This window comes from Triticum dicoccoides, chromosome 6B (assembly GCF_002162155.2).
Source record: "Triticum dicoccoides isolate Atlit2015 ecotype Zavitan chromosome 6B, WEW_v2.0, whole genome shotgun sequence".
Classification (NCBI taxonomy): Eukaryota; Viridiplantae; Streptophyta; class Magnoliopsida; order Poales; family Poaceae; genus Triticum; species Triticum dicoccoides.
Genome location: NC_041391.1, coordinates 563,611,067 through 563,635,434, shown reverse-complemented (window position 1 = coordinate 563,635,434; position 24,368 = coordinate 563,611,067). Strand labels below are relative to the sequence as shown.

Below are 24,368 nucleotides of genomic sequence, written 5' to 3'. Positions count from 1 at the left end.
GTATAAAAGGGGGGCGCTCCTGTCCAAAGACCTAGTCGCCTCCTTCTCTCTCCCTCCCTCCGTCCCCTCCCGCGCGCCTCCTCTCCTCCCACCCACATCGCCGCCGCCGCCATGCCCTAGCCGCCGCCTTCCTCCTCCAGCACCCCGCCTCCCTCTCCTCTTCCTATCCCCCTAGCACCGCCCCCACCCGCGCCTCCCTCTCCATAGCAGCAGCAGCAGTAGCAGTGGAATCACATCCCGCACGCACCGGAAGGCGGCCGAAAGGAGGCGAGCGGCAGCCTCACCACCGACACACTCGCCGCTGACACCGGCGGCAACTAACGGATCCTGGTCGTCCCCATCTCCTTCATGTCAAATCCTTCAAGGTCAAGTGGATTGCATCACGGCTGGCGTGCGGATGGGCACGGAGCCACGAATGCACACCTCTACGGCGACGCCGCCGTCTCAGTGCTCCTCGTCTCCCACTCCGACGGCGACAACTTCGACGCGCTCATACACCTCGTCGCCCTCATCGCGCAGGTCCGTCCCCCTCCTCTCTTCTTGTGTCTTCTCACCCGAATTCCGGCGAATGAATTGCGCGCGTGTGTGCTTGCTGCGCAGGCGGTCAAGAACGCGGTGGCGCAGTCGCTTGAGCTGAAGACGCTCGTCCCGTCTACCTCTACCTCTGCCTGTTCCACTACGCCGAGAGGTTAGCTCAGCCCCGTCCCCTCATCTGCACTCCTCTCTGCCTGTGATAAGTCGTGTACTGTAATATTTATTCAATGTAAAATGCAGATTTTTAGAAATAACAAAGTTTGAGGGAAGCACATTTAGGCCTGGAACTTGGTCTATTGTCAGAATTCAGAGCCATAAAGCATTGGACTTGGACAAGGTAAGAACACTTGCAGAGTGTCCATCTAGAATATATATTTTGGGTACTAATTGTTGGTATATTATAGCAACAAACAATCAAAGACGCGCACGTGATTGCTCCATGGTTCAGAGCTCTTCCATGGCAGCAACCAGCGGTCCCAAGGCCAAGGTGAGTTCCCCATTTTCCTCTTCTCGCTGAGCTCCCTCCTTTGGCCGCCATTTCTCTCGCTATCTCAGTGATATGCTTATATGCGCTGCTAGAAGTGAGGATTTGACTATATTTCCGGAGCAAAAATATAACAAAGCGAAAATTGTTCCAGAGATCTGGGAGTTGTACTACTACTTCTGTGGTGATGTGTCTTGCTTTCGTGTTTGTTTACAATTGGAAAGTTTCAGGCTTTTACTGTCTTTAGCCATCCTAGCAATACTTTTTATAGTCTGCACTATTTGTTCTCCCCTGAAAATATGATTCTTGATGAACTTTTACTTCACTGTTGGCATCTCCTTTGTTTGCTGATCTACAAATGTGTTTTTGTTTTTACATTGATAGACAAACTTTTAGTCGTACTTTCTAGGATCATAGTTTGTTGTCAACTACTTCCACTCATGGCTGATATATGTGAGTATTTAGGCTGGATAACTATACCATAGCCTGGACTGGTGGATTGAGTATAGTTGGTCCATAAAAATTCTGTTAAACATAACTATCTTTTTTTAGTCGGCCATGTGACTGCTTGCTAACGGCTTGAATTGACCCACTCCTACATATGAAATTGTAATTTGTTGACACATATAAGCAACCACAATCTGTCCTAAAGGTGACTGACCTGTCTGTTTAGTGGAGTAATGGTTGATGATATCTTGGTTTTGCTGAAAAGTCATATGTAGAAAAAATGTCCGACAACCAATACCTGAGACCCTATGGGTTTATTTCCAGTGGCCAGTTCCTAAAATGCCAAGTAGTCCACATCTTTCTAAGCATTTTAATTACTATATGGAATTAGAACTAAGTCAGTAATAATTTTAGCCTCATTTTGAATATGCCATTGTCTTTATTTGTCTCAACATCGGACAATTAGCACGAAAGCTGCAACCAGTGCATTCATGACCAAGTTTTCTTCCTTTATAATGGATTTTCAAGATTCCTTTTATACTGCTATTTTTTATTGCTTCTGTCTTCATGTACCGTGACTGATACCGGTGAGTTTTTCTGCATCAGGACAGTTGTTGTAAGAAATGTGTTTCCATGCACCTGCCTCGACCTTTAGGACTGGTAATTTGTTAAGTTAATAAATCTAGAATCTTCATTTGGTACATGAAAATCCATGCTTAATTAGTAGCCCCACTCTCTTGAGTAACTGCAGATGTTATGCTCTTCCATTTTGTACTCAGTCAAGTAATGTTTTTATGGTTCATGAAGGTGAGATATTTGAAGCTCTATGCTTGTGTGCACTAAAACGGAGAGCATCTCCTTTTTTTAATGGTGATGCACCAAGAATGTGGCCAAGGGGATCCTGTGGTGCAGGGTGATGACCGTTGTAAGGGCATATTTATTCCCAATATGTTTTGGTGATTGATGACAATGCTTGTGCGGACTAATCGTGTGTGTTTAGTTCTTTCAGAGATTCATCCATTGGCACGAGACGATTTCCTCCCCTCGGTGTTGTAATTCAACACGGTGTAGCTCCTTCGTTTCGCTGTTGGTGGACTAGTTTCGTAGGAGTCACCGTACTATCAAGAGGGGATCCGTTTTGGTAAGACTTGGGTGGAATCACACGTACACATCCTTTTCACACCCGTCGTCTTTCCTTCCGCATCTCTGGAGCTGCCGTTTTCCCCTTGCTTTGCTTTGCTCTGCCCTAGCGGTAGTACCGCGACCACAGCGGTAGTACCGCCGAAGCTCCCCAGCGGTAGTACCGCTCTCCGAGCGGTAGTACCGCTTGGGACTTTCGGCCGTAGTACCGCTGTGCGCGTGGGCTACTTCCGCCTCGATTCTCGAACGGAGTTTTTCGTGTCGGGTTTTGCGGCACTAAGGGAGGTAGTAGGAGCGGTAGTACCGCCCTAAGCGGTAGTACCGCTCTTCCCTAGCGGTAGTACCGCCCTGGGGTCAGGGCCCTGGGCAGCGCGGCAGTACCGTTGGGTCGAAGCGGTAGTACCACCCTAAGCGGTAGTACCGCTCTTCCCTAGCGGTAGTACCGCCCTGGGGTTAGGGCCCCAGGCAGCGCGGCAGTATCGCTGGGTCGAGCGGTAGTACCGCCCGGAGCGGTAGTACCGCCCTTCCCTAGCGGTAGTACCGCTCTGTGCGGGGCTGGTGAGTGGGATAACGGTTGGTTTGTTCCTCCCACTATATAAAGGGGTCTTCTTCCCCAAAGTTGACCTACCTCTTTCCCCCAAAGCTCCATTGTTGCTCCAAGCTCCATTTTCGCCCGATCTCTCTCCCTAGCCAATCAAACTTGTTGATTTGCTCAGGATTTGTTGAGAAGGCCCAGATCTACACTTCCACCAAGAGAAATTTGATTCCCCCCACTTATCCCTAGCGGATCTTGTTACTCTTGGGTGTTGAGAACCCTAGACGGTTGAGGTCACCTCGAAGCCATACTCCATTGTGGTGAAGCTTCATGGTGTTGTTGGGAGCCTCCAAGTGTTGTGGAGATTGCCCCAATCTTGTTTGTAAAGGTCCGGTTGCCGCCTTCAAGGGCTCCAATAGTGGAATCACGGCATCTCGCATTGTGTGAGGGCGTGAGGAGATTACGGTGGCCCTAGTGGCTTCTTGGGGAGCATTGTGCCTCCACACCGCTCTAACGGAGACGTACTTCCCCTTAAAAGGAAGGAACTTCGGTAACACATCCTCGTCTCCACCGGCTCCACTCTTGGTTATCTTGTCCCTTTACTTTTGCAAGCTTACTTGAGTTATATCCATTGCTTGCTTGTGTGCTTATTGTCTTTGCATCATATAGGTTGTCCACGTAGTTGCACATCTAGACAACCTATTTCATTGCAAGTTTTAATTTGTTAAAGAAAAGTCTAAAAATTGTTAGTTGCCTATTCACCCCCCTCTAGTCAACCATATCGATCCTTTCAATTGGTATTAGAGCCTCGTCTCTTTATTAAGGGCTTTGCCATCCGAAGAGTATGGTTGACACCCACGATGGTGCGGAGGAGCACTCCGGTGTGAATCCCATCTCGTCCACGGCCGAAGGGGGAGCCTCGGTCTCTCGTGAGGAATTCAATGTGGCTTTAGACACATTGAAAACCTCCATGACGACCGAGGTTAAAAGCATGTTTTCTGATTTCTTAGACGGACTTAAACTATCTACCTCGCCGATGAAAGTGGGTGATCCCACTAACAAGGTGACGGATGCTATCTCCGACAAAGGGGAAGCTAACAGTGAAAAGAGTCCGTCTACTAGTGGTAGAAATGGCACCGGCATTTTTGCCAATGTGGAACCCCCAGTGTATAGAGGACCGATCCCCTCTACTCATTTGAATCATGCTGGTCCTCCTCCTAAATATGTGAAAAATGAAGATTTTGATGCTTGGCTCTATCGCTTCAAGCGTCACTTAAAACATGTGAACACTAACCTTTGGAGAATTATTGAAGAAGGTTTATATCCTCATGATCCAAGCAACTTCACTCCTCGAGAAGAAGTGGACAATCAATTCAATGAAAGTGCACTCTTCATCATCCAAGATGCAATCCTTCCCGAAGATCTCCCTCATCTTTGACCTCATGCCATGGCTAAAGAAGCATGGAAATGTGTCGAGCGTCTCTATCGAGGAAGTGCTAGCATTCAACGCTCCAACTATGAAGTGGTGCAAGATGAAGCCGATGAGTTTGCAACGAAAGAGGATGAAGAACCTCGTGAGCTATTTCGAAGAGTGACCAAACTCGCGGTCGCACTCCGAGATCATGGGAGCAAGGACATGGATGACAACTGGATCAAGCGCAAGTTCCTCAAGGCCATGATGCCCTACAACAAGGCCATGTCCTCCGTCATTCGCCAAAGACCGGACTTCCACTCCATGACCTCTGGTGAAGTGTTGGATGAGTTTGTTGCAATGAGCATCTTGGACAAGACCGCCGACAATGCGGTGCTCCGTTTCCAAAGGGCAAAGAAGCCAAATCTTGCCTTGAAGGCCAAGGTTAGTGTGGAAGAATAAGAAGAAGAGGAAGATGAGGAGAGCAACCCCGAGGACACGAAGTATGATTATCATGAGCACATGGCTCTTGCCTCAAGACAGTTTTGGAGTAAGAAGAATACAAGACCCAACTTCAACAAGAACAACTCAAGTGGCCTCAAGGGGAAGCAACGAGTTAGAACATGTTTCAACTGTGGCAATGTTAGCCATTTCATTACGGATTGTCCCTACGAGAAGCAGGAAGACAATGGTGGCAAGTTCATCCGAAAAGACAAAGCCAAGTCCTTCCCAAACAAGAACAACTTCACCAAGAAGACTCCGTCTCGCGGGTTGGTGGTTCAAGAAGAACACCGTGAGGATGACGATGATGATGAAGATGGTGAAACAATGGACATGGCATCCGTTGCCATTGTCACAACTCCCCGGGTGTCTCTCTTCGATGCACCTAACGAGAACATCACTGCCAAGTGCCTCATGGCTAAGGCCACCAACAAGGTAACCTCCAACATCAAAACCACCATTATTCCTAACCCTCCTTCAACGGATGATTTTGATAATGGTAAGGGGTCTAATGAGGAGATCAATGAATTTGAGTCCTTCATGAGTAAGCTCAAGGGCAAATCTAAGAAGCACTTTGTTGCTCTCTTGGAACAACTTGGTGAAGCCAATGACATGATCGAGGCTCACGAAGAAACCATCTCTAAGATGGAAAGTCATAGTCGTGACTATGCCGATGAGATATCGGATCTCTCTAATGCTCTTAAGGAAGAGCGTGAGCATCGTTTGGCTCTTGAGGAGTCACACAACGATGGTCATGCTAAACTAAAGAAAGATCTTGATCATGCTCTTGTTGTGTCTCGTGTTCTAGCTTTCGAGAAGGCTAAACTTGGGGTTGATCATGTTAGACTCACGGAGGAGTTTGATGTACTTGACAAGGCCCACAAGGTCTTGAAAGGTGCTCATGCTACCCTCAAGGAGTCTCATGCTCAACTCCAAGTTAAGCTAACCAAGGAAAAGGCCACATTTCCTCACATGGTCTTAATTGATAATGCAAATGCTACTAACCCTTGTTGTGAGCATGTGCATCTTGTGGAGGAGAATGCCAAGTTGAAGGAACAACTCGAGAAAGGTCTTGTGTCATGCATACAAGGCGAGAAGAACCTAAATGACCTTTTGAGCAATCAAAAGGAAGTTGTGGGCAAGGAGGGAGTTGGGTTCTCACCCAAATCCAAGAACAAGAAGAAGAACAAGGAGAAGAAGAGCAAGACCGATCGACCTCCTTTGCTCACGCAAACCTTTGTGAGGGAGGGAGAAGGTGCTCCTAAGGAGAAGAAGAACAATGGGAAGAGTGGTGATGCCAAAGAGCGCAAAGTCATCTCTCCCAACAAAGCCGGCGACTTTAACCCGTCTTATGTGTTGTGCCGTGCTAGTGATGGGCATGTTTATGCTAAATTTGTTGGTTCTCCTTATGAGTACATTGAATGGTCTATTTGGGTTCCTAAGACCCTTGTTACTAACATCAAAGGACCCATTACTCAATGGGTACCTAAAACCAAGCATTGATCTCTTGTAGGTGTTTGCTTCCGGTGGGGGATCATGGTTGCTCGATAGTGGAGAAACAAATCATATGACCGGGAGCAAGGACTTGGTGGTGGACATGCACAAGATCCCATCTATGCCCACCAATGTCGAATGGGGTGATGCCTCACATTCTAAGGTATTGGGTCTTGGCAAGGTTGTCATTTCTCATGATCTAACGATCGAGAAAGTCATGCTTGTTGAGTCCCTTGCGTTCAATTTACTTTCCGTTCGTCAACTCGCACTCATGGGCTTTGCCACATTCTTTGATATTGATACTGTGGCCCTCTTGTGGAGCAAGACTCTTAAAGTAGCCTTTGTTGGGCATGTCGAGAACGGTCTCTATGTGATTAACTTTTCAGAGCAACCCACTAAGACCGCAACATGCCTAATGGCTAAAGTTGATGTGGGATGGCTTTGGCATCGCCGTTTAGCCCACGTCAATATGAGATCTTTGCAAAGTCTTCTCAAGGGGGACCATGTTCATGGACTAACAAATGTTAGTTTTGCTAAAGATCGTCTTTGCAGTGCTTGCATCAAAGGAAAGCTTCATGATACGGCTCACCCTCCCACGACAATCATCTACTCGAGAGACCCTTGGAGTTCCTGCACATGGACCTCTTCGGGCCTCCATCCTTTGACAGTCTTGGGGGTAGAAAGTATTGCTTGGTGATTGTGGATGATTATTCAAGATACACTTGGGTATACTTCTTCAAGAGGAAGAGTGAGACTCAACAAACCGTCATCGACTTTGCAAATGAAGCTCAACGTCAACATAATGCAAAGATTCTGACAATAAGAAGTGACAACGGCACCGAGTTCAAGAACTACACCTTAGATGAGTTTCTTAGTGATGAAAAGGGATCAAGCATCAATATTCTACACCATATACCCCTCAACAAAATGGTGTTGCAGAGAGGAAGAACCGGACGTTGATGGATGCGGCAAGAACCATGATGGCAGAGTTCAAGTCTCCATACAACTTTTGGGCCGAGGCCATCAACACAGCTTGTCATGCATCCAATCGGCTCTATCTCCGCAAAGGCTTGAACAAGACTCCGTATGAGATACTCACCGGGAACAAGCCCAATCTCAAGTACTTCCGGGTGTTCGAGTGTAAGTGTTTCATTCTCAAGAAAGGTGTTCATTTGTCTAAATTCGAGGCTAGAGCTCATGAGGGCATATTTGTTGGTTATGCTACAAACTCTCATGCTTACCGTGTCCTCAACAAGTCCAACGGGCTCATTGAGGAGACGTGTAACGTAGAGTTTGATGAAAATAGCGGCTCCCAAGTGGAGTAAAGTGGTACTTGTGATGTAGGTGATGAAATTCCTCCCCAAGCCATAAGAAGAATGGGTATTGGTCATATCCTACCCATTGAGGAAACCCTTGTGGCCGAAGGAGAAGGACAATGCTCCACCTCGGTGGAGCCTTCACCTACTCAAGACCCACACGCTTCCGAAGAACAAAGTGAAGGCCCTCAACCTAAGGAACAAGACCAAGGGCAAGATCAATCACAAGATGGTGATGTACCTCCACATGATGCCCAAGGTCAAGTTCTTCCCCTCGAGCAAGTTCAAGATCATGAGCAAGCTCAAGATCAAGAACAAGCTCATGACGATGCTCAAGATGATCAAGTGAACCCTCCTCCTTCGACATCCGAGGAGGAATTGGAGCGTCGTGCCGCGAAGATTGCTTCCAAACTCACCACCAAAGGTCATCTCATGGAGAATGTGGTTGGAAGCCTAAGAAAGGGGGTAAGCACTCGTAGACAGTTAGCAAACTATTGTGAACATCATGCGTTTGTCTCTTGTGTTGAACCCCATAAGGTCTATGAGGCGCTCGAAGACTCGGATTGGCTCAATGCCATGCATGAAGAACTCAACAACTTTGAGTACAACAAGGTGTGGAGATTGGTGCCAGGGCCTTCCGGGAACCATAACATCATTGGAACCAAGTGGATCTTCAAGAACAAGCAAGATGCTCATGGGAACATCATTCGCAACAAGGCAAGATTGGTAGCACAAGGCTACTCCCAAGTCGAGGGTATCGACTACGGTGAAACCTTTGTCCCGTTGCTCGTCTTGAATCCATTCGTTTGTTGATTGCTTATGCTTCCCATCACAACTTTAAGTTGCAACAAATGGATGTTAAAAGTGCTTTTCTTAATGGTCCTATTAATGAGTTGGTCTATGTCAAGCAACCCCCCGGGTTCGAGGATCCCTTCTTCCCGGATCATGTGTATCAACTCGATAAGGCGCTCTATGGACTTAAACAAGCCCCACGTGCGTGGTATGACCACCTTACCGAGTTGTTACAAGATCATGGATTTGAAGTGGGGCTAATCGATCCCACTCTTTTTACTAAGAAGGTCAAAGGGGAGTTGTTTGTATGCCAACTATATGTTGATGACATTATCTTTGGTTCCCCTAACAAAGCTTTCAATGAAGAATTTGCCGCTCTCATGACCTCTAAGTTCAAGATGTCTTCGATGGGAGAGTTGAAGTTCTTCCTTGGTTTTGATATCAAACAAAGAAGAGAAGGTACCTTCATCAACCAAGCCAAATACACTCAAGACATGCTCAAGAGATTCAAGTTAAGTGATGTCAAGCCGGCTTCTACTCCAATGCCCACCAAGTGCCAACTTGACATTGATCCAAATGGTAAAGCGGTGGATCAAAAGGTATATCGCTCCATGATTGGCTCCTTGCTTTAACTTTGTGCATCTAGACCAGATATCATGTTGAGTGTGGGGATGTGTGCACGGTTTCAAGCTGCACCGAAGGAAAGTCACTATGTGGCGGTCAAGCGAATCTTTCGATATTTGGCTCATACCCCAAACTTTGTCTTATGGTACCCAAGAGGGGAAAACTTCAAGCTTGAAGGATTTACGGATTCCGATTGGGCGGGAGACAAGGTGGATAGGAAGTCCACTTCCGGAGGGTGCTAGTTTCTTGGGTGCTCTTTGGTGAGTTGGTCTTCCAAAAAGCAAAGTTGTGTGTCTCTCTCGTCCACCGAAGCAGAATATGTGGCGGCCGGTAGTTGTTGTGCACAACTCTTATGGATGAGGCAAACTTTAAAGGAATACAGTGTCATTTGTGACAAAGTGCCTCTTTGGTGTGACAACGAAAGTGCCATCAAGATTTCTCTCAACCCAGTGCAACACTTCAAGACGAAGCACATTGAGATTCGGTATCACTTCATCCGGGATCACATTAGGCGAGGAGAGATCGAGCTGAAGTATGTCAACACTCATGATAACCTTGCAGATATTTTCACAAAGCCCTTGGATGAAGCAAGATTTTGCGAGTTAAGGCATGAGCTAAATATCATTGATTCGAGCAATGTGACTTGAACCCTTGCACACCCCACCCCACTCAACTTGGTATCTAGCTTAGATGTAGGCATGGACATAGGGGGAGTGTTGTTCTCTCAATGAACTTTCCCTCGCCCCCATTATGCATAAAACAATCAACTCTTTCACAATAGCCATTTTTTATGGTACTTGTGCTTCAAAGACGAGTTTTGGTCATGGGCCCAAGGATAATTCTTCGCGGTGCCATACCAATTGACTCAAACATAGGTGGCTCCGGCCACCGCCCTCTCCCGAGAGAGGCCAGAGCTTGCTCTGTTTCGTGTGGTTGTTTGTGTTTGAGTTGTTTCTGGTCTGTTGTGTGTGTGTGTGTTGCCGCGTCGGTCCTCTCGTTCTTTTGGCCTTGCTTTCCGTTTCTTTTTGAGCGTTAGCCGTTGGTCTAGAAGCCGTGTGGTTGCTGAAGCGGTACTACCGCTGGTGGCGAGCGGTACTACCGCTCTTAGCGGTACTACCGCCCTCCAGCGCGGTACTACCGCTCCCAGCGGTACTACTGCCCTCCAGGGCGGTACTACCGCTGTGAGGCGCGGGCTGGGGGTTATATCAGGGGCAGGGGGAGTTTCTTCTCCCCCATACCCATTCGCTCACCCCCTTTGCCCTGTTCGTCTCTCTCTTCAGCAACCGGCGCCGCGGGAGGGCTCTGCCGGATCTCCCTCTCCGGGGCGCTCCTCTCCGTTTCCTTCGATGGAATCGATCCCCACCTTGTCCTCTTGCCATGGATGCCGGTATTGCCCCCGTTCCCTGTTTCCTTCTATCTAGATTTCCAATCTAGCGTTCTAGGGGCAATAGCAGTTGCATCTCTAGATTTTTGTCCAGATCTAGGCTTGAGTAGGATGGAGAATGCTTCTAGACTATTTGGATTAGTGTTTGGTTGGAGTATTTTTGAATTTGGTAGGACGGTAGTGCCGGATCTGACCACGGTAGTAGGAAACTGCTGTTTCCCCGCCTCGAGCGGTACTACCGCTGAGAGCGGTACTACCGCTCTCTCCAGAGCAGTACTACCGCTCAAGGGTCACGGTACTACCGCCTTCTACCCGGTTCCATCATCCTCCTACCTCTCAGTGATCTTTTTTTGTTCGTGTTTGTGGCTTACGCTCGTTCTTTCTGGTTCTTTGCGTGTTTGTGTGTGTGGTTCCAGGTGATGAGGTTCCTGAGCATCAGGCTCGTCGTGTCAACCCCGGTCGTGCCTCGTCCAAGCGCTACCGCACCACTGAGCCCACTGAGCCTGCTGGAGGATCTTCTAGTGCTCCACCTCCTCCCCAACTGCAGAAGAAGCCTGGGGTCAAGCCAAAGTCAAGCAAAACCATGCCAGAAATGGCGCCCAAGGAGTTCTGGGCAAGGCGCCGCCGCAACCCGTATGAGGTCGACCAAGATCCCACTTTGGTCAACCGTCCGTTCTGGAACAGGTTCTAGTTTGCCATCTACTTTGATGTTCTCAAAGCCAAGAAGAATCTCTATGTCAACATGCACTCCATCGACACCGAGCATATGGAGAACGATCCTGACTACTTTGGTGAAGCTCTTCAGATGTGCACTCAGCTGAACATTCTCGGGATCATGCAATTCAACAAGGACTATGATGCTGATATTGTGGCCCAATTCTATGCCACGGTTCACCTTGGGACCGATGAGGACAGGACTCTAACTTGGATGACAAATGGCAATTGCTGTCAGTCAAGTGGAAAGCTTTCATGCAGTTGATTGGGGTGGAAGATCTAGGACTTGAGTCTTCTGTCGGCTTTCGCCCCCACCGTCGCGCCAATGCCACTCACAAGCAAGCTCTGTGGCCCTACTGCACTCTGAGGATCAACCATGAGACGAAAAAGGAGACCTATGAGCTGCCTGCCTATCTGGACATTCTTCACCGTATCTTCAGAGAGACTCTTTTCCCGCGCATCGGGAATCTGGACCAGGTTCACTCTTATCTCGTGGACATGCTTCTCTTCTGTCAGCGGGAGAAGGTGCAGAGCACCGGAGAGTCCTTGGATATCTCTCATGTTATGTGGTCTGAGCTGGTTTCTGCTATCTCCGAGCGCAAGTGCCCGATTTATGGTCCATTCATTATGCTGCTCATTGAGAAGGCCTGGGATCGTGTCTATCCCAAGGTGGTGCTGGAGATTGGAGAGTTGGTTTCTCATGATGTCAAGCGTCTGAGGAAGAAGGATAACTGGGGCACTCAGGCCCCTAGGACTGGAGTTCCTTCATCTGCTGCTACCATGGAGACTGAGGAGGAGATTGGGGTTGAGGCTGAGGATGAAGATGATGACTACGTGCCTTCTGAGGCAGAGCCCTCTTGGGCCAAGAAGCTCAAGATCAAGGTGAAGAAGCTGTTTTGCATGGAGTCTCACGGTCAGTACATGACTCATGTGGCTGAGAAGAAGGCCCGAGGTCGCCACAAGGAGCTCATGTGTCAGATGGGTGCTATTATGATTAGTGGTTCTGAGGATCAGCTTACCGATGAGGAGGATTGGATTCAGCAGCACTGCCCTTGGACTGATTCTGATGCTGAGCACTTCCTGGCTGACGATGGTAACGCGGATGATCCCTCTGAGTTCTGATGGGTGTCCATCGTTTGCCTTCACCTAGAGCCGTAGCAACACTCCCTCTCCTTTTTGGTGTCTCGATGCCAAAGGGGGAGAGAGTTTAGGGATTTGCGCTTTGTGTCTTCCATCTTTTGTGTTTATGCTTTCGCTTGTTGCTTTTTTTGGTTTGTGTCGGTGAGACCTAAGTTCTGGTTCTGTCAGTAAGACCTAAGCTTGAGTCATATGGTGTGAGACATATGCTACCTTATCTTTCCGTATCATTATCTATGTCTATCTAGCTTATGAGTTCCATGCTTATCCTGTTATATATATGTTGCTCTCATATCTTGCTTAGGTAGTTGGTCTCTAAAATGTAGGGGGAGCATTGATCCTGGCATCTGTGCCGTGCAGTCCAAAGCACTTTTCTAGGTAGCACACATCCAGGGGGAGCCCTTCTACATTTTAGGACGGTTGTGCTTTTGCGCTTATCCTATATCTATCATATTGTGCAAATCCCGTATTGTCGTCAATCCACCAAAAAGGGGGAGATTGTAAGGGCATATTTATTCCCAATATGTTTTGGTGATTGATGACAATGCTTGTGCGGACTAATCGTGTGCGTTTAGTTCTTTCAGAAATTCATCCATTGGCACGAGACGATTTCCTCCCCTCGGTGTTGTAATTCAAGACGGTGTAGCTCCTTCGTTTCGTTGTTGGTGGACTAGTTTCGTAGGAGTCACCATACTATCAAGAGGGGATCCGTTTTGGTAAGACTTGGGTGGAATCACACATACACATCCTTTTCACACCCGTCGTCTTTCCTTCCGCATCTCTGGAGATGCCGTTTTCCCCTTGCTTTGCTTTGCTCTACCCTAGCGGTAGTACCGCGACCACAACGGTAGTACCGCCGAAGCTCCCCAGCGGTAGTACCGCTCTCAGAGCGGTAGTACCGCTCTTCGAGCGGTAGTACCGCTTGGGACTTTCGACCGTAGTACCGCTGTGCGCGTGGGCTACTTCCGCCTCGATTCTCGAACGAAGTTTTTCATGTCGGGTTTTGCGGCACTAAGGGAGGTAGTAGGAGCGGTACTACCGCCCTAAGCGGTAGTACCGCTCTTCCCTAGCGGTAGTACCGCCCTGGGGTCAGGGCCCTGGGCAGCGCGGCAGTACCACTGGGTCGAAGCGGTAGTACCGCCCTAAGCGGTAGTACCGCTCTTCCCTAGCGGTAGTACCGCCCTAGGGTCAGGGCCCCAGGCAGCGCGGCAGTACCGCTGGGTCGAGCGGTAGTACCGCTCGGAGCGGTAGTACCGCCCTTCCCTAGCGGTAGTACCGCTCTGTGCGGGGCTGGTGAGTGGGATAACGGTTGGTTTGTTCCTCCCACTATATGAAGGGGTCTTCTTCCCCAAAGTTGACCTCCCTCTTTCCCCCAAAGCTCCATTGTTGCTCCAAGCTCCATTTTCGCCCGATATCTCTCCCTAGCTAATCAAACTTGTTGATTTGCTCTGGATTGGTTGAGAAGGCCCAGATCTACACTTCCACCAAGAGAAATTTGATTCCCTCCACTTATCCCTAGCAGATCTTGTTACTCTTGGGTGTTGAGCACCCTAGACGGTTGAGGTCACCTCGAAGCCATACTCCATTGTGGTGAAGCTTCGTGGTGTTGTTGGGAGCCTCCAAGTGTTGTGGAGATTGCCCCAATCTTGTTTGTAAAGGTCCGGTTGCCGCCTTCAAGGGCTCCAATAGTGGAATCACGGCATCTCGCATTGTGTGAGGGCGTGAGGAGATTACGGTGGCCCTAGTGGCTTCTTGGGGAGCATTGTGCCTCCACACCGCTCTAACGGAGACGTACTTCCCCTTAAAAGGAAGGAACTTCGGTAACACATCCTCGTCTCCACCGGCTCCACTCTTGGTTATCTTGTCCCTTTACTTTTGCAAGCTTACTTGAGTTATATCCATTGCTTGCTTGTGTGCTTATTGTCTTTGCATCATATAGGTTGTCCACGTAGTTGCACATCTAGACAACCTATTTCATTGCAAGTTTTAATTTGTTAAAGAAAAGTCTAAAAATTGTTAGTTGCCTATTCACCCCCCCTCTAGTCAACCATATCGATCCTTTCAACCGTGGACAGGCTCTGCTGGGGGAATGAGGTGCTCCGGAAGAGGATACAGCCCGGCGATACTGAGGCTGTGGTCAGCCCAGAGATGCGCATGCATATCAAAAGGTAGTGCTTTCTTTCTTAGTTTTCACATCAAAATTATGTATTTTCATGATGCAAGCATATATATTCGTCTGTTTGTACGGTTCAGTTTTAAAGATTTTTCAGTCAGTTTTGAAGATATTTCCCTTGAGATAGTACTTTATTTCTATGGTCTTTCCGATAGTTTATAGCAACATTTGGTATGTCATATATAATGTCTATGATAATTGATGTGTGATCTTGATTCTTGGATCAAAATATTCACAAGATGACGAGCGTAGCAATCTCGACGGGCTCGCTAAAGTCAGGGGAAGGAGAGAAACAATGGGGAAGGGAGCATAACATGGATGTGGGGCACGAGAGGCCGTGGTCGGAGCGGCATTGCATGGGCATATTGGTTAGTTTGCTATTTATGGCCCAATTCAATGTTCAAAGCTTTCTATACAAAATGCTCTAATTCTCACTGGACTGCCATTCCTGACATGGCAATGGTTCCAGGGTATTATTTGAGCTGATACTCCATTTTCTTACAAGGTAAATAAGATACAACTGTATCATTCTGAAGTTTTGCCTTTCATGTATATTACAAAAATGATGTACATATGTATTTCTTCTGTGATCTCCTGGGGTCATTAATTATGAAAGAAATCTGAATAATTCTGAAAGAATCCCCTGTGATCATTAATTCTGAAAGAAATCTGAATGATTGCCAGAATGAGGAGGAAAAAGCAATAAAATTCTTACCATTTGGGTCATGGTTTTGGAGGAGGATTGCTGGTGCTGTGCTCACTCGGCGCTCTAATTAATATTATTTGATCTCTAGGTCTAAATTAAATTTACCTCAATTAGATGTTAAACGAATAATTAAATGTGTTGGTGTTCATCCAAACTACATAGATTAGATTGTATTAGTATTAGTTCTTTGAAGTCAAGTACTACTATGTTCGAAGGGAAATCGTTTTAAAGTGATGGCCCAAATGATACAAGACAGAATACAAATTAATCAATTTTAATGTCTACATGTTTTGTTTGCTCTTATGTTCACTCCTGTCGAGTTACAACTTTACCTTGTGAATTTTTTTTACTTCAGAGATGTGGTCCCGTCGATGTTGGCTGTCGAATTTGTGCTGCAGTCCATGCCCACCACATCCGAGTCTTCGTCCCTTCATCATCCAACACGAACAGCAAAACAGAGTAGCAGTCGTGATTTGCCAGGCTGGAGAACTGACGCAGCTTGCTGCCACGGAGTGCTCGCCCTTCTTCTGTGCCATAAAGCCCCTCGGTCGAAACTTGCAAATCAAAATTGCCGACCCTGTCAATCTCGCTGGAACGACGTCTATCTCGTTGTGCTCCACTCACTGTAAGTACCTTGACCTCTGCTTATTCTGAACCATTTATTTATCTGTTTGGGCTGTAATTTGTAAGTTTGCTTTCTTAGTAAAGAACTAAATAAAGCTTTGATGCTGATGACTATTTTCTTGGATAAGATTATATTCTTTAGATTGTGAGCTAGCCTATTTGTGATTTCTATCTCAGCTAACGACATATCTCATAACTAAAGCCATGAACAAGTGCTTCAGTTATGCTGGTGGCAATACATTGCTTGAGGTGACCTCATGTGCAAGATTATCCCCATGGAGGGAGCTGGCACGGAGACATTTGCTCACATCAGTACTATGTATGCATTATTTTTTTACTTGAAGATTAAAGGATTATAAGAACTGAGACCATTGCATGGAAATCAGCTTAGCACCATAATAATGAGGTGGTGTATCATGCAGTCCGGGCAGGATCACCACTGATTGACATCTATCCTTTTTAATCTCCTAAAGCAAGAGTTTTTTGGTGGAGGACAATTTATGAAGGCAGGCTACTTCATATCAGTTTGTTATGAACTTTCAAAGTATTGGTCAAACGGTCAAAGGGCATTCGGGCGACCTCGGAGGAAAATCTAAGGGCAAAACTGAGCAGAGTCGAAAAGTAAGGGCAAAACCCATGGGTAGGTTCCAACTAGGGGCAAAAATGAATTTGTCCCTTTCTAAATATATGGAATTGGTAGGCCAGGAATTAGGGAAAATGGAGCTACAAGGGGCCCACATGTCAGGGTGGCATGCCCTACCCCCTAGGGGCGTGCCCCTGGCTTGTGCGGCCTGATACGTCTCCAGCGTATCTATAATTTATGAAGTATCCATGCTCTTATATTATCATTCTTGGATGTTTTACAATCATTTTATAGCAACTTTATATCATTTTTTGGAACTAACCTATTGACATAGTGCCCAGTGCCAGTTGTTGTTTTTGCTTGTTTTTTACATCGTAGGAAATCAATATTAAACAGAGTCCAAACGCAGCGAAATTTTTTGGAGTTTTTTTGGACCAGAACACCCAGGATGGGCCAGAAAAGTACCAGAGGGGTGCCCCGAGGGGAGTACAACCCACCTGGGCGTGCATGGGCCCCCAGGTGCGCCCTGGTGGGTTGTGCCCACCTTGGTGTCCTTCCGCACCGCCTCTTTGCCCTATAAATTGTCAAATATTCCAAAAACCCTCGTGATAACCTGATACGTCCGTTTTGCATCATGTTTGCCTACTGTTATTTATGTTGTTTTATTTTATAATAATGCTTTTTGGAGTAATTCTAATGCCTTTTCTCTCATAATATGCAAGATACACACAAAGGGGGAGAATTCTGGCAGCTGGAAATCTGGACCTGAAAAAGCTACGTCAGGCAACCTATTCTGCACAACTCCAAATGAGCTAAAACTTTACGAGGAATTTTTATGGAATATTTGAGGAATATTTGAGCAAATAAGTACCAGAGGGGGCCCACCAGGTGGGCACAACCCACCTAGGCATGGCAGGAAGCCTAGCGCGCCCTGATGGGTTGTGCTCACCCAGGGCCACCTCCGGTACCCCTCTCCTGGTATATAAGTCATTTTGACCTAGAAAAAATAAGGAGAGGACTTTCGGGTGAAGCGCCGCCTTCTCGAGGCGGAACCTGGGCAGGAGCACTTTTTCCCTCTGGCGGAGCGATTTTGCCGATGGAACTTCCCTCCCGGAGGGGGAAATCATCGTCATCATCATCACCAACAACTCTTCCATCTTGGGGAGGGCTATCTTCATCAACATCTTCAACATAACCAACTCCTCTCAAACCCTAGTTCATCTCTTGTGTTCAATCTTTGTACCAGAACTATAGATTGGTGCTTGTGGGTGACTAGTAGTGTTGATTACATCTTGCAGTTGATTACTATATGGTTTATTTGGTGGAAGATTATATGTTCACAGATCCATTCTACTATTTACTACCCCTCTGATCTTGAGCATGATTATCCTTTGTGAGTAGTTACTTTTGTTCTTGAGGTCATGGGAGAAATCATGTTGCAAGTAATCATGTGAACTTGATATGTGTTTGATATTTTGATGATATGTATGTTGTGATTCCCTTAGTGGTGTCATGCGAACATCGACTACATGACACTTCACCATATTTGGGACTAAGGGAATGCATTATGGAGTAGTTATTAGATGATGGGCTGCGAGAGTGACAGAAGCTTAAACCCTAGTTTATGCGCTATTCCGTAAGGGACCGATTTGATCCAAAAGTTTAATGATATGGTTAGAATTTATTCTTAATACTTTTCTCGTAGTTCCGGATGCTTGCGAGAGGGTTAATCATAAGTAGGAGGTTTGTTCAAGTAAGAACAACACCTAAGCAACGGTCCACCCACATACCAAATTATCAAAGTAGCGAACACAAATTAAGCCAACATGATGAAAGTGACTAGATGAAATTCCCGTGTACCCTCAAGAACACTTTGCTTATCATAAGAGACCATTTTGGCCCGTCCTTTGCCTCAAAAGGATTGGGCTACCTTGATGCACTTGTGTTACTACTATCATTACTTGCTAGTTACAAATTATCTTGCTATCAAACTACTCCGCTACTTACAATTTTAGCACTTGCAGACATTACCTTGCTGAAAACCACTTGGCATTTCCTTCTGCTCCTCGTTGGGTTCAACACTCTTACTTATCGAAAAGGATACAATTGACCCCATATACTTGTGGGTCATCAAGGCTATTTTTTGGCGCCGTTGCTGGGGAGTGAAGCGCTCTTGATAAGTGGAAATTTGTAAGGAAACATTATTACTACATGCTGAAATTTATTGTCACTTGCTACTATGGAAAACAACCCTTTGAGGGGTTTGTTCGGGGTATCTTCACCTCGACTGGAACCACAATTAGATTCCCCTCAACCTACTGCTCCTACTGAAAATATTGAATATGAAATTCCTTCGGGTATGGTAGAACAACTGCTAGCTAATCCTTATGCAGGAGATGGAACCGAACATCCTGATATGCACTTGATATATGTGGATGAAATTTGTGGATTGTTTAAGCTTGCAGGTTTACCCGGAGATGAAGCTAAGAAGAAGGTTTTCCCTTTATCTTTGAAGGGAAAAGCATTGACATGGTATAGGCTATGTGATGATATTGGATCTTGGAACTAAAATCGGTTGAAATTGGAATTCCATCAAAAAAAATCATATGCATCTAGTTCATCATGATCGGAATTATATATATAATTTTTGGCCTCGTGAAGGAGAAAGTATCGCTCTAGCTTGGGGGAGGCTTAAGTCAATGTTATATTCATGCCCCAAGCATGAGCTCTTAAGAGAAATTATTATTCAGAATTTTTATGCCCGGCTTTCTCGTAATGATCAATCCATGCTCGATACTTCTTGTACTGGTTCTTTTATGAAGAAGACTATTGAATTCCAGTGGGATATTTTAGAAAGAATTAAATGCAACTCTGAAGATTGGGAACTCAAGGAAGGTAAAGAGTCAGGTATTGAACCTAAGTTTGATTGTGTTAAATCTTTTATGAATATTGATGCTTTCCAAAAGTTTAGCACTAAATATGGACTTGACTCTGAGATAGTAGCTTCCTTTTGTGAATCTTTTTCTACTCATGTTGATCTCCCTAAGGAGAAATGGTTTAAATCTCACCCACCTATTAAAGAAGAAACTAAAGGATCAGTAAAAGCTAAAGAAGAAATTATCATTTACAATGTTGATTCAGTTGTTCCCACTGCTTATATTGAAAAACCACCTTTCCCTGTTAGGATGTCAACTGTGGTTAACAAAAGTTATGTCAGAACACCCAAACCAGCTGAACAAATCAGATTTGAACCTAGTGTTGCTATGATTAAAGATCTCTTGGTTGATAATATCGATGGGCATGGTATTTACTTCTGTGATGAAGCTTCTAGAATTGCCAAACCCGATACAGAGGATAAACATAGACCAGTTCTTGGCATGCCTGTTGTCTCAGTTAAGATAGGGGATCACTGTTATCATGGGTTATGTGACCTAGGTGCTAGTGTGAGTGCTATTCCTTTTTCCTTATATGAAGAAATTAAGAGTGAAATAGCACCTGCTGAAATAAAAGACATAGATGTTACTATTAAACTTTCCAATAGAGATACTATATCACCAATTGGGATTATTAGAGATGCTGAAGTCTTGTGTGGGAAAATAAAATACCCTACTGATTTTCTTGTTCTTGGCTCCCCACAAGATGACTTTTGTCCCATTATCTTTCGGAGACCTTTCTTGAACACCGTCAATGCCAGAATAGATTGTAAGAAACAAAGTGTTGGTTTTAGCTTTGGTGATGAATCTCATGAATTTAATTTTTCCAAGTTTAGTAGACAACCTCATAAGAAAGATTTTCCTAATAAGGATGAAATTATTGGTCTTGCTTCTATTATTGTACCTCCTACTGATCCTTTAGAATAATATTTGCTACACCATGAAAATGATTTGCATATGCTTGAAAGAAATGAAATAGATAGAATCTTTTTCAAACAACAACCTCTGGTTAAACACAATTTGCCTATTGAAACTCTAGGAGGTCCTCCTCCACCTAAAGGTGATCCTGTGTTTGAATTTAAACAATCGCCAGACACTTTGAAATATGCTTATTGATACGTCCATTTTGCTTCATGCTTTTATATCAATATTTATTGCATTATGGGCTGTTATTACACATTATATCTCAATACTTATGGCTATTCTCTCTTATTTTACAAGGTTTACCATGAAGAGGGAGAATGCCGACAGCTAGAATTCTGGCTGGAAAAGGAGCAAATATTGGAAACCGATTCTGCAGAGCTCCAAAAATCCTGAAACTCCACGGAAGTCAGTTTTGGAATTAATAAGAATTATTGAGCGAAGAAAACACCAGAGGGGCCCACACCCTGTCCAGGAGGGTGGGGGCGCGCCCACCCCTACTGGGCGCCCCCCCTGTCTCCTGCCCCCCCTGGTGGTCCTCCAGTGCCCATCTTCTACTATATGAAGGCTTTTACCATGGAAAAAATCAGAGGCAAGCTTACGGGACGAAACTCCGCCGCCACGAGGCGGAACCTTGGCAGAACCAATCTAGAGCTCCGGCAGAGCTGTTCTGCCAGGGAAACTTCCTTCTGGGAGGGGGAAATCATCACCATCGTCATCACCAACGATCCTCTCATCAGGAGGGGGTCAATCTCCATCAACATCTTCACCAGCACCATCTCCTCTCAAAACCCTAGTTCATCTCTTGTATCCAATCTTGTATCAAAACCACAAATTGGTACGTGTGGGTTGCTAGTAGTGTTGATTACTCCTTGTAGTTGATGCTAATTGGTTTACTTGGTGGAAGATCATATGTTCAGATCCTTAATGCATATTATTACTCCTCTGATTATGAACATGAATATGCTTTGTGAGTAGTTACGTTTGTTCCTGAGGACATGGGTGAAGTCTTGCTATTAGTAGTCATGTGAATTTGGTATTCGTTCGATATTTTGATGAGATGTATGTTGTCTCTCCTCTAGTGGTGTTATGTGAACGTCGACTACATAACACTTCACCATTATTTGGGCCTAGAGGAAGGCATTGGGAAGTAATAAGTAGATGATGGGCTGCAAGAGTGACAGAAGCTTAGACCCTAGTTTATGCGTTGCTTTGTAAGGGGATGATTTGGATCCATATGTCCAATGCTGTGGTTAGGTTTACCTTAATACTTCTTTTCTAGTTGCAGATGCTTGCAATAGGGGTTAATCATAAGTGGGATGCTTCTCCAAGTAAGGGCAGTACCCAAGCACCGGTCCACCCACATATCAAATTATCAAAGTACCGAACGCGAATCATATGAGCGTGATGAAAACTAGTTTGACGATAATTCCCATGTGTCCTCTGGAGCTCTTTTCTCATTATAAGAAATTGTCCAGGCTTGTACTTTGCTACAAAAAGGATTGGGACACCTTGTTGCACTTTATTTACTTTCACTGCTTGTTACTCGTTACAATTTATCTTATCACAAAACTATCTGTTACCTACAATTTTAGTGCTTGCAGAGAAAACCTTACTGAAAACCGCTTGTCATTTCCTTCTGCTCCTCGTTGGGTTCGACACTCTTACTTATCGAAAGGACTACGATAGATCCTCTATACTTGTGGGTCATCAAGACTCTTTTTTGGTGCCATTGCCGGGGAGTGAAGCGCCTTTGGTGAGTGGAACTTGGTAAGGAAACATTTATATAGTGTGCTGAAATTTTCTGTCACTTGTTACTATGGAAACTAATCCTTTGAGGGGCTTGTTCGGGGTATCTTCACCCCAACCAGAAGAGCAAAGAGTTGCTCCTCAACCTACTGAACCTACTTAAAATATTTACTTTGAAATTCCTTCGGGTATGATAGAGGAACCGCTAGCTAATCCCTTTGCAGGAGATGGAACATTGCATCCCGATTTACACCTTATCTTTGTGGATGAAGTTTGTGGATTATTTAAGCTTGCAGGTATTCCCGATGATGTTGTCAAAAGGAAGGTCTTCCCTTTATCTTTGAAGGGAGATGCATTGACATGGTATAGGCTATGTGATGATACAGGATCTTGGAATTATAAACGATTGAAGTTGGAATTTCACCAGAAGTTCTATCCTATGCATCTTGTTCATCGTGATCGTAATTATATATATAATTTCTGGCCTTGCGAAGGAGAAAGCATCGCTCAAGATTGGGGGAGGCTTAAGTCAATGTTATATTCATGCCCCAATCATGGGCTCTCAAGAGAAATGATTATTAAAAAAAATATGCTCGGCTTTCTCCCAATGATCGCAACATGCTCGATACTTCCTGTGCTGGTTCTTATATGCTGAAGACTATTGAATTCAAATGGGACTTATTAGAAAGAATTAAACGCAACCAGTTAGAGATCCTCAACGACGATTGAATCCTAAGATGAAAGAAGTGGTAAGAAAGGAGATACTAAAGCTCCTTGAGGCAGGTATAATTTATCCCGTTGCTGATAGTGATTGGGTAAGCCTTGTCCATTGTGTTCCTAAAAAGGGAGGTATTACTGTCGTTCCTAATGATAGAGATGAATTGATCCCACAAAGAATTATTATAGGTTATAGGATGGTAATTGCATTCTGTAAATTAAATAAAGCTACTAAGAAAGATCATTACCCTTTACCTATTATCGATCAAATGCTAGAAAGACTATCCAAACACACACATTTCTGCTTTCTAGATGGTTATTCTGGTTTCTCTCAAATACTTGTGTCAGTGAAGGATCAATCAAAAACTACTTTTACTTGCCCTTTCGGTACTTTTGCTTATAGACGTATGCCTTTTGGTTTATGTAATGCACCTGCTACCTTTCAAAGATGTATGATGGCTATATTCTCTGACTTTGTGAAAAGATTTGTGAGGTATTCATGGATGATTTCTCCGTTTATGGATCCTCTTTTGATGATTGCTTGAGAAACCTTGATCGAGTTTTGCAGAGATGCGAAGACACTAGTCTCGTCTTGAATTGGGAAAAGTGCCACTTTATGGTTAATGAAGGCATTGTCTTGGGGCATAAGATTTCTAAGAAAGGTATTGAAGTTGATAAAGCTAAAGGTGATGCTATTGAAAAGATGCCATGTCCCAAGGGCATAAAAGGTATAAGAAGTTTCCTTGGTCATGCCGGTTTTTATAGGAGGTTCATTAAGGACTTTTCTAAAATCTCTAGGCCTCTAACTAATTTATTGCAAAAATATATTCCTTTTGTCTTTGATGATAATTGTGTAGAAGCATTTGAAATACTTAAGAAAGCTTTAATCGCTGCACCTATTGTTCAACCACCTGATTGGAATTTACCCTTTGAAATTATGTGTGATGCTAGTGATTATGTTGTAGGTGCTGTTCTAGGGCAAAGAGTTGATAAGAAATTGAATGTTATACAGTATGCTAGTAAAACTCTTGATACTGCCCAGAGAAATTATGCTACTACTGAAAAAGAATTCTTAGCAGTTGTGTTTGCATGTGATAAGTTTAGATCTTACATTGTTGATTCTAAAGTTACTATTCACACTGATCATGCTGCTATTAAATATCTTATGGAAAAGAAAGATGCTAAGCCTAGACTTATTAGATGGGTTCTCTTGCTCCAAGAATTTGATTTGCATATTATTGATAGAAAGGGAGCTGAGAACCTCGTTGCAGACAACTTATCTAGGTTAGAGAATGTTCTTGATGACCCACTGCCTATTGATGATAGTTTTCCTGATGAACAATTAGTGGTCATTAATGCTTCTCGTACTACTCCTTGGTATGCTGATTATGCTAATTACATTTTTGCTAAATTTATACCACCTAGTTTCACATACCAGCAAAAGAAAAA

At 44.9% G+C, this 24,368-nt stretch overlaps 1 long non-coding RNA gene and 1 pseudogene across 1 annotated transcript; both read left to right on the top strand.

Moving 5' to 3' along the window:
• LOC119320369 overlaps nt 1-24,108 on the top strand; it is a 46,107-nt pseudogene extending 21,999 nt beyond the window's left edge.
• On the top strand, nt 14,951-15,812 carry LOC119320370. The gene is made up of 3 exons (XR_005154959.1): nt 14,951-15,054; nt 15,156-15,191; nt 15,748-15,812. It is a non-coding gene; the product is annotated as an uncharacterized LOC119320370 (long non-coding RNA).
• Nucleotides 24,109-24,368: the final 260 nt, after the last annotated feature.